Source organism: Apis mellifera, linkage group LG1 (genome assembly GCF_003254395.2).
Source record: "Apis mellifera strain DH4 linkage group LG1, Amel_HAv3.1, whole genome shotgun sequence".
NCBI lineage: Eukaryota > Metazoa > Arthropoda > Insecta > Hymenoptera > Apidae > Apis > Apis mellifera.
Window position 1 is genome coordinate 79,394 of NC_037638.1, and position 11,850 is coordinate 91,243.

General features: G+C 32.1%; 1 long non-coding RNA gene across 1 annotated transcript; it reads right to left on the bottom strand.

The window, feature by feature from the left end:
* Positions 1 to 7,280: 7,280 nt before the first annotated feature.
* Positions 7,281 to 8,735, bottom strand: LOC107964068. Its single transcript, XR_001702207.2, has 2 exons — positions 7,712 to 8,735; positions 7,281 to 7,358 (listed from the first exon to the last, which is right to left on the bottom strand). It is a non-coding gene; the product is annotated as an uncharacterized LOC107964068 (long non-coding RNA).
* Positions 8,736 to 11,850: the final 3,115 nt, after the last annotated feature.

The window sequence follows — 11,850 nt, forward strand, 5'->3', positions numbered from 1 at the left end:
ATAATTTGTGTTAATAAAAATGTATAAATTTCACAATAAATATGATAATTTATACTTTTAATTTTAATTATGTTATACGTAACATTAACATTTAAAATATTTAGTTAAATGATAAACATAAACGAGAAAATGTATGCGCACGCGTACTACCTCATGGATACGCTTTTAACATACATCGATACCGGTAGAAGATGGTCCAAGTGCATCGTGTAAATGGGTCAAGCGAATTAATTCTTGTTGACGAGCTGCACTTTGTGTTTCGGTACATAATGAAAGTATCGTTTATATTCCATGCTTAGAAAGGATTGGGAAAAAAACACCGAGGTACGGATATAAATATCATTCATATTCCACAATCATATCTACGAAGATGCTCTGTTTAAAATATTTACATATAAGAATACATCTTCTTTTCCTTTTTTTTTTGAAAATTGATGTTAAATATTAAAAATGTTTAGAATATTATCTTTTAAAAAATATATTTATATTATTTTATTTAAGGATTTATTTTCTTTTTTTTTTTTTTTTGATAACATAAAATAAGAATTTCTAGAAAGAACAAAAAAAATCAGAATACATTATATTCTCTTATTATTGATGATAAATATCGTACTCGTGTAGCAATATTTATATTTCCACACGTACATAAATTCTGAAATTAGTTTCGTAACAATTAATTATCATAATATCGTGGATTCTGTTGAGTTGTGCTTAATTCCTGTAATAAATTTGCAATAGTTCGTCTTAACACTCCGATGTGATATGAATGCATAAATAACTCGAACGAAAAAAATTTTTTAATTTTTAAAAGAAAAAAGAATTGAAAAGATAAAAAAGAAAGAAAAGAAAAAAGTAGTATACTATGTAGTATACTATGTAATATATTATATACATATATTATATATTATATACATACATATATATATATATATATATAATTTCTAATCGATCGAATAATACATAAGATATATAAGACGTGAGATAATATTTAAATTTTGTTTAAAATACTTAATATTATACACGTGGATTTTCATTTCCATATCAATATTTTTAAATGAACCATCAGTCGGAGGGCATATTAACTAATTTATCTATATAGCGCGGTGCGAAACCGTGCATGTTAAATCAAATTGGTCAAATCGATGCTAAAATAACATTAACTACGAGAAATGTTTTATCGTTTAATGAAATTCTTTCGATCCATAAAAAGATTGAATCTCAAGATAAGAAGAAGAGCAAAAATTCGATAATATTATTCGATCGAAACATGAGAATGTCCAATAGAAATATTCGATTAACAGTAACTATTCTCATATTTATATATATATATAGTATACGTGCAATCAGATTCGATTTTTTAACCAAATGTTTTTTGACATACACGCGAGCGTATATGCCAAATTAGAGATGTGTATATGTTAAATTAGAGGTAAGCAAACGAGTAGACCATGCACGTGGATACGATGAAAGTTTAGAATTATACTTTGTAGTATAATTCTAAGTACAAATGTATAAAACTGTATTACGCCGGTAACACGCATGCGGATCTATGAACGTTTGTAACGTGGTGCCAACAAGGAATCAGGTCACTCATATCATACTGACCTACATACTGTTATCGGTTGTACTATCGCTTTTGATAAAGCGTTTATTAAATGTACAATAATGTCGAAGAAAGAATCAAGGCGTTTATTGCTCTTTCTTCTTCTTTTTCTTTTTCCTTTTTTTCATCTCTGTCTATTTATATATGTGATCATCGTTTTTCTTTATCTTTTTTTTCTATTTAGGTCACGTTTTAGGGATTACTTTTCGAAAACTGATCACAATTCAAGTGATTGATGATTTCGATTTGTCGTTATATCAATTTCTGTATCCTTCTCAGTAGCTTAATGATCACGTCGGTAATAATAACGTGGGTAAAAACGCCTCCCCAACATGCTAAAAATAACGAGCAACAACGACTCGGATGACCTCGCGCTGGCCACCGTCCTTCCTCGATCGTTCGAACTCTTCAACTTGACCTGGATAGAAAAAATCATTGCTACCGTTGATTTATCACAATTTTCTTTTCAATCTTAAATCTCGATCTATCGTTTGACAAAGTTTGATTTTATTTCTTTCAAATAAAATAATCCCGTTTGAAAATAATTTGAATTCTTTTTTTTCGTTTTTTTTTTCAATTTTTTTAAAAGTAAGTTTTAAAGTTTTTGATTGTAATGAACATATACTGAAAATCATATATCAATTGATATTTAAGAAAAAAAAATAACATAACAGGTTTTGTTATTTGTATCAATTTTTTCCTTCTCTTTCTTCTTTCAATTTACATTACTATACTCAATAATAAATCGTAATATATTTAAAACGTTACTGATAAATTTATGTTTATCTTTTATTATGAATTTTGATATATATATATCCATTCATATACATTCATTAATTAATTCGGTGCATCGAAGGAACAAAGTATATTCAACATTTGTAAATCTTATTTAATCTGTTTCGAAATTATATATATTAAAAAGGCGTATCTATGTGATTAAAGTTGTATAAGTATCGCGCAAAATAGTTTTTTTCCATCAAGTTTTGTCGCGATTATCTGATGAAAGAGGGAAGATGGTAGAAAAAAATTTATGAATTTTAACGAAAATACAATTTATCAAAGAAATAATATTTCTAATCAAACAATATTTTTTAATCGGAAGAGGAATATATAGACACAAACTTAGCATCATGTAGACAAGTATGTTAATAAAAGTGAGAGCGACGAAAGAGAGAGAGAGAGAGAGAGAGAGAGAGAGAGAGAGAGAGAGAGATAGTAGAAGTAAAAAAATAAGGAAAAAAGTATCGAAAATAGAGATGAATAAAAAAGCATTTAGCATACTTCTACGAATAACCGCGAATTAACCGAATGTGAAACGACTTCCCGCGTCTCTTTCACTCTCGTAATCGTTTAACGTAACAGCCGTAACTAGTACCATTGCCAACGAAAGTTATCGTAGAAAGTAAAAGCAGAGTCACTTTTCACTGAAGATCCGTGACTAGTGTTGGTTGTTGACTACTGTTAAAACTAATCAAACAAAGATAAAGAGTTAGCTATAAGTAGCGTATAATACTATTTATCCAATTTTGGAGAAAAAGAAAAAGAAAAAATATTTATCGATTGTTTATCGTTCATATTTCTTCACGATTCTTGAACTGACAGATTATTATCAATATTTTCGTTTTCTGTACATGATATAAAATGCAGATTAAATGCGAATTTTAGTGCCATCTTATTTATTTAGAGATGCCCATTAGCAGAATTGGTTCATAGGGATATGCATGTTTCACGGTGCACGCGCATTTCACACTCGCCATCATAGTTAAATATCTCTGCATGCTATTCTGTCCGGTATAAATATTTCCGGTGATAATATATTTTATTTATTTAATAAATTTTACAACTCATTTTTTTTCAAATTGGATATTAAATATATTTAAGATCTTCGATTTTATACATATATATATATATATATAGATTATCTTAATTTTTTAATTTAATATGATTACAAGATCCTGTTAAAAATGTAAACTTATCGAAGATTATAATAATATAACATCAAATTTTAAAAATTTAAAAGTCATTGGATTCCATTTGATTCGCACAATTATATTAATTTGAGATATTTAATATATCTTTAATCATGTAAATTTATCATATTGTAAATGATATTCTATATGTAAAAAAATCATGAATATATGATATAAAATGATAAACAATATATAAATATACATACATATCTATGTATATTTGTACAAGTTCTTATATATTTAACTAACTCTTCTAATCCCGTCCAGTTGGATTATTTTCCTCGAGAAATTATCAATTATTACATTTCGCTAATCATTATTATTGATTTTATCTCTCGTAAACCCGATCTTATGCACATATTCGATTCGTTTTTTAATCTTGAGCGTTATCCCTTTCCAATCAATATTCCTATGAGAATATAAGATTTACTCACGTGTACAATCAATTTTTGGATAAGACGAAAGATTACTTTCGTAATACACTCGTTCCACGTGAATCATGAATTTTTAATCGTATCGAACTATTTTTCGGTCAAGGTCGCTGATGTCCTTGGCTTTTCTTAATCGTGATCTCGGTGATAAAAAAAAAAAAAAACGCCGGGTTGCAGCTCAAGGTGCGCAATCAATGCCCGATATGGTGGACAGATACATAATTTGCGTGCATAGTAACTCACGGACCAAACTCGCAATGGACTAAATACATAAATATGATTTGCTTGTTAACGAAGCATAATAAACGGCAATGAATACCTTTATCGATCGCAAAGAACGCGAACTTTCACATTTCGTCGGGACGTTGTTCGAACAATCGTGTCTTTGTAAAGTTGTATATGTGCAAATTTACACGGGAGCAAAGATTTATACTGTTAATGCGATGATAAAATGCAAAAATTTCAAACGCTTAAATCGTTCGAAATGATCAGTGTGATTCGAGATACGATTACGATAAAGTGTTTATAATTTGATAAGATCGTAAAACAAACTATTTAAAACAAAATTCGAAACGGAGAACGAGAAGAAATCTCGTATTTGATTTAAATTTAAACTCTTCGTTAATGCGGATAAAAGTTTAGGATAGTTATTGGAGTGATAAAAATATAGGATAGATTTAAATTTATTAGAGTGATGAAAAAAACTATGAAACGAGCGTACGGAAATTTATTCGAATAATTAGAGAATAGTTATTTATTATTAGTATATTTAGCGTAACGACAATAACAAAGTAATAATAATTTTAATCTATTGTCGTCATTCGCAAACCATTTTCGCGATAACTCGACGGAACCATTTTAAAAGTAACAACCGAAGATAGATATTTACTTATCACCGCATACAATTTGATAAAATATTATAATATACTATATAAAAAAAGAAATAAAATTGAGATGGAAGAATGCGTTGTCAAAAATGTATATATAATGTATATGCAATGAAATAAATCGTTAAAATTATTTTATTATTATATTTTTGAGTTCGAAATCTAAATTTTTAAATATTTCGTCCAAAATATGAACATTGGTATTTATCTTTTGAAATTTTCTTCGACCTCTCAAGTTATTTAAGTTAATAACAAATCAAACGATAACAAATTTCAGGAATAAGCGGAAGTCTTTTTTTTTATGATAAATGTTTTTCATGAACAAGTTTGATTGAATTTTTGGAAACGCCAGAGAATAAAAATTTTAAGGTTGCCATTGTCCATTTTTCTTAAAATTTACAGATTCAAAGGGCAAACCTTTACAGGCGCCACCAAAAGTATACCTACGTGACAATTCTGCCAGTTTCTACCACTAAAAGAGAAACTGCAAACATCTCTTGCGCCGGTCCGATTGTCATCGGAGTACTGGGTCACTGGGAACTTTTGTTGTAAATTGCACGCAATAATTCTCACTAGTATTTCCAAATATTTACATTCTGTTTTAATTTATGATCTGGCGAGAAAGTGAAAGTACAACTCTTCAAGGGATACAAACTAGTTTGAGAAAAGATTTAGGACCAAGTTGTCAAAAAATCTGCAATTTTCTGCCTAGAAAGGCGTAACTGTGCTATCTTCTTTTTCATTAAAATTTTGAAATAAGAACATTAAAAAAAATTAAAAAATTAAAAAAATTAAAATAAAATTAATAAGAAAAAGAAACAGAAAAGAAGAATTAAATATTTCTTAAATATCTTTAAACTTTTCTAATATTTTTTGATTTTTTTTTCTTTCTTTCTATCATCATTTGCTTTTCGAAAAAAAAAAATACAATAAAAATACAATGATCTGGTGGAAAACTCGTTTTGATGTTCTTGCTCGAACGATGTATTTTTCTATGCCACTGATTCGCCAATAATTTACAGCTCGATATTCATTTCGAATTCCATCATATATTCCACAGTTGTAAGGTAATAAAAATGAGAAACGACAAACATCGAGAAGATCGTCTAAACCATATATTTATTATACATGATTATACATACGGATGCTTGCATACCACGTAAGAAGATACATTTTTATATATTACTTGCACACAAAAATTGATTTACATGTAGGTATATATTTACTTTGTTGTAAAACACGATGAATCTACGCGTTCACACGTGCATTCACAATTTCGTATTTTCGTTGTCGTGGTGTACATATGTTCGAATAAATATATTTGTATGTGGCCGTGTAATGCGACACAATACATATACAATATGCTCATACAAAACACAATACATATACAATATGCTAATACAAGAAAGATACTAATACAGAATCTAATACATGCACTTGTGTCATATGTACTCGCGCATGTACATTAATGCATACACAATCACACGTGGCCTCGTGATATTCCATGTGGGTAAATGTGTCAAGGACGTGCGAACTGGCCTGCAAAACACCAGTTCATGTTTCGTAGATGAAGCAATCTCTCTCTCTCTCTCTCCTCTCCTCTCCTCTCCTCTCCTCTCCTCTCCTCTCCTCTCCTCTCCTCTCTTCTCCTCTCTCCTCCTCCACCTCCATCTCCCTCTTCTCTTTCCATTTTTTTAAATCTTTTCTTATTCCCCTTCGTTCTTTTGATTCTTTTTTTATTTCCTGATGAAACAAGAGTATAGAGAAAGAATTACAATTTGTAAATCTTTATCAGCCGAAAGAAAATCTTCGATAAAGTAAAAAAAGACAATGTTTCGATTACGTATTTTCGCGAAATAAAAAATAAATATAATATGGAGAATATCTGATCAAAGGATATCGAAAATATCGCTATCTAATAAAATGATTTAAAATCACTTCGTATGTTTATTATAATATTTGTATCATTTTTGATAGTATCAAATATACATTTATAATATATTACAATTGCCTCTTTCTCTTTCATATATATTATATATATACATATATATATATATATATATATATATGTTATATATATATATAGAAGTAAATATACATACATATGTGTAACATAATACAATGAGTTAGATTTTACTTTTAGTTTCGAAAATGGGATTGCGGAGTGGGACGGTCCTTGGCACACTTCACACACCGAGACACGTTGCTCAGAATAAGAGAGAGCAAAAAGAAAGAGTGAGTGGCAAGCGAATAAGTGAGTGAGTGAATGAAGAGAGAGAGAAAGATTACACCAAGCTATTCTTTGTGACAAATATTACAAGTTATAGATACCATAACCTGCGTAACTAATACTAAAATAGTAATCGTATATCACAAAATAATGTACATACCTTTTCTTTTTTCTTCTCGACAGGGAAATAAGTGCATATTCTTATTAATATGATTTTCTAATCTGATACTATTTGATCTATAATAGAAAGATTAATTCTATCATTAATTAGTAGTAAACATTTGTAATTCAATGGAATTAAATTATATTTTATATATATATATATATATATATTTGTATAAAAATTAATTTATAATTTATAATTTATAAAATAATTTTGGAATAATAGGATACATACATATTACATATATTACAAATAATATGTTAATATTTTATGTATCTATCAATAAAATAAGCATTGCTGTCATGCTTATTTCGATGTTATGATTCATTGATGGAATTATGCTGTCTATTGTAATTAATAAAATGAAAGAGAATAATTGATAAGTCGAAATTATCATATGTCGAAATTAAATAGAATTAAATAGAACCTTTGTATAATGATTTATAATTCTGGAACGTATAGGCGCGCGCCATTTACGTTTCCCGAGTTTCTGGGTCATAGCTTTCACTTTCTTTCGTCGGTTCTTCCGCCCTTTAGACCGTTCGAAGCGCGACTGCGGCCCTTTTCTCTTTCGTTCGATTTTTTCTCTCACTTTCTCTTCTTCTCTGTTTCTCTTTTTTTCTCTTTTTTTCCCTCCCTTCGATTTTTATCATCACAGAATAATGATTATGATTTAACATGACATATAATGAAACACAGAGATGCTCGACCTCTTTATTCTTTCTCAATGCGCGGATAGAAATAAAATCACATATGTCATATGCGATGCCCACGTCACAATCTACAATTATTTCCGATTTAAATTCGAAAAAACAAAGCGAAAAAATCAGTGTTCATCTGCGTTCGATGCCGCGCAACATTTGATACACAATATCATTTCTTTTATAAAAAAAATTCCGTCAAATAGGTTTTTTTATCTTTTTCGTTATTATATCTGTTAATTTATTATTGTTATTATCTTGGTATATATAAATATATAAATATTTTTATTCAAACAGCCATCATTAGATAGATTTGATTTACTTAATTGCATAAAAAATTAAGAATCAAAGAATGGAAAAGAAATTCCAACAGACATCATTTCCGATAATTTTCGTGCCATCACTTTTCCAATGAGTGATTAACAGAACAAATTTTCCTGCAAAGCTTTGTAATTAACATTTAGCTTTAAACATCATTTCTTGCTATCTTTTGCTATATTTTTACTTTCATCTTTCTTATACTATCATTTCTTTACATGCAATATGTACGTAACTCGTTAATTTGATCGCAATTTGAATATACATGCTTCTTATTTGCTTTTAGTGTATCATATAATTAAGCATACGAATGTGAATATGGTTTATTTTTAAGCTGTTACGTAAGGTTCAATGATATATCTAACATTGTGCTCGAATCGAAAATCTACCATATTTCTGTTTCTATCTAAATAAATGTTATATATATATATATATACATATATATATATAAAATATATATATATATATTACATACTACATATTAAATTATATATATGTATATTGATATATATAATTGAAAATTATTATATAATAAATTCGTAAAAAAATTTTTTCGATTATGATTTGATCACAATAAATTATATGGTCATGAATTTTAATTTAAAACAATCAGGCCGAATTTGAAAAAACATTGAAACATTTTATACACAATGCACCTAACCTTTAAACTCGGTGCATTCGATACAACGATGCAACGACAACAACGATGACGACAATACGCTCGCAATAGTTGCGTTATGTGCATCCATCGATGATACGTCGTGTAACTATGCGCGTGCGCATATACATGCGTATGCTACACGATTGCATATGGATTCCGACACTCGTACATAAATGTATTACGTTATTACGGCAGGCGTGCACGGTTACTTGGACGAAAAAGAGCGCGACAATTACGTTTAAAATTGTGTATATAAGCAGACGTATTGAAATAAGGATTCGGATGGAAATAACGTTAGGGAAAGAAATGCGTATGGTTAACATTTGTAAGATAGAGGAAAAATATTTATTAAGCATGATCAAAAAAAAAAACGATAGATCAAGAGTAAAAACGGAAAAGAGTGAGATAGAAGAAGAGAAAGAATAAGAAATCTTAAAAAGAAGGAAGGAAGAACAGAAAAAAAGAAAAAGAAACGCGTACACGCGTTTAGGGTGACGGGCATAAGGACAGGGTCTGTAAGAGAGATAGAAGATAGGGTGGGATATGCGAAGTAAGTTAGTCGGTTCAGGGTGCGAGAAGGCAAGAGAGAAAGAGAGAGACAGATAGAGAGGCAGACAGACAGACAGAGATAGATATAATAAGAGGGAGTGAGTCGCGGCTGCGTCATGTTCTCAGCGAACTGGGTCAGTGGGTCTCCCCACTGCTTCGCGTCGTACATCTACTGCGACGTACACACAGAAAAGCACTGGCACTGTCGGGGAGTGCCAACGGCGTTATTGTTGACCCAGCCACGGCCTGTAGTGGCCTGTGCGCTTGCCCTGTGCCCGCTTACCATAGCTCTATGTGTTGGTCCTTTGGTGCTTTTTGAAAGCAAGAGTTGTTCGCGGGCTCATGGCATCCGTTCAATCTTTACGTAGTATCTAATACGTATATAAAAGCATTATAAAACAAATGATTTCTGCGATATTCTTATTTTCTTATCGATATATGATAAATTATTTGTGATTCCCAATAATTTTTTGACAATCACGCGCATTTAATCATTTCCTTACTTTGATCGTTAAACAAATTTTTCGATCATTGTTTTCGCAAAATATATCGCAATCATTCGTTTTTATTTCGTTTTTGTCTACGAACAAAATCAATAATAACATATCGATTCGTGATAGGAACTCGTGCGGATTTGTAGTACACGTGCGTAGAGTATTTGCCGGTAGCCTTAACGATAAATACGATCGACAAAACGCGGCGGCGGCAATAACGGGCGGCAGACCGGCGCGGGAGTGTACAGGGACAATACTTCTCCTGCCGACATAGACCTGGTTCCGTAAGTAGGTCATCCCCGCCATAGGCTTCACAACCTCCTTCTCCCCTCCCCCGTCAATCCCTTCGACCACGGCAATACCTCCCCCATCCTCCTGTTCCTCTCTCGTTCGTCCCTCTCCTCCCGAGCACCGCGTATTGCCTATCCCCCACCAGCAATCGAACACTCGGAGGCACCTCCACTACTCTCCGTCGGGCACCTGGCCGCGCGCGGTGGCATGCGCTGCTGAATCACTTTCACTTATGCTGTGTACTGTGGTTGGTTATACATACGCCGTACATCTCTCTCACTCTCGTGTTCTCACATTCGACCCGTGGCCGTCGGTAAAGGGACACGCGCGCGCTCTTTCTCTCCTCTCCTCTGTAGCCACCGAAACACCAAGGGAGCCTGACGGCAGTAGTGTGCGCACCTCTCGCCGTTCTCCCAGTTCTGCCAATTTTATTTTATTCCCGACGGTGTCACGGTGAAGCGCGTATCTCTCTATACTGGGGCGAACCCGCGCCGCACCGAACCGCACCGAGCGTCACCATGTATCGTGTTGTACCGTAGTCATTTCAATTGTGTGTGTATCCAGTACTGCCGCCTCGCGCAAAGCGCATGCTGTGTTCGCGATAACGTGTGTGTTATTTTTATCATCAAAAACATCAACAATACAATATATTCTATTTTATCGGACGGGAGGGGAGGTCAGTTGGGAATAAATTAAAAAATAAATTATACATATTTTTTCGAATACAGTACCCGTAATTACCGTTTTTGTTGCTGTGATATATGTGACGTATGTCGTGTCTCACGAAACAGACTTCTGATTCTACCTATTTCTCCATGTGTCGACGGTAGGGCGGTAAAAAAGAGGGGGTTGGGCCCTTCAGAAAAGCACCGAGACGAGAAGACAACTAGTCGTACGCAGATAGCCGAGTTGTCAAGTCGCATGGTCCGAGAAATGAAAGATTCTTTCTCTTTTCTATTCTCACTCTCCGTGTTTCTTTACTAGACTTGATGCATTCTTGTTTTTTTTAACGGATACAGTACGAATACTCTTGGATTACAGTGTGTGCGTGTTTACTCGTATTATTCAGTTATTTTGTGTTAAAACTTCGTGATCAAACTTTGATTCGCGTCCGCGCATGTGTGATCATTCGATAACGCTACCAGTGATTCGCGTACTCGATAGAACAACGATCCTATTGTTTTCTTCGCACTGTGATCCTAGTCAAAACGATTCTATACCTCGTGGCTTCAATACCAGTTCGAACCTCGTGTGTGTTTATCGTTGTTTCGTCTCACATTAAGTTGGATTTATCAGTGATCACAACTAGAAAAAGATAATAAAGAGAAATGTTATAGTGATTTTTTTGTTTCGAAAATAATATAAATGCCTCAGTGACAGTTGACAATTTCCTTTTTTTACGCAACATACGAAATCCACATTTTTACATATTACGATGATTCGGACGTAGTAACACGGTTGAAACAGAATTTATTTTCTGCGGTGGTGCGCGATGGTTTTCTTCATAAACGCGTGTCGTAGAAAAACGTGACTAGTGATCGATATTGTATGT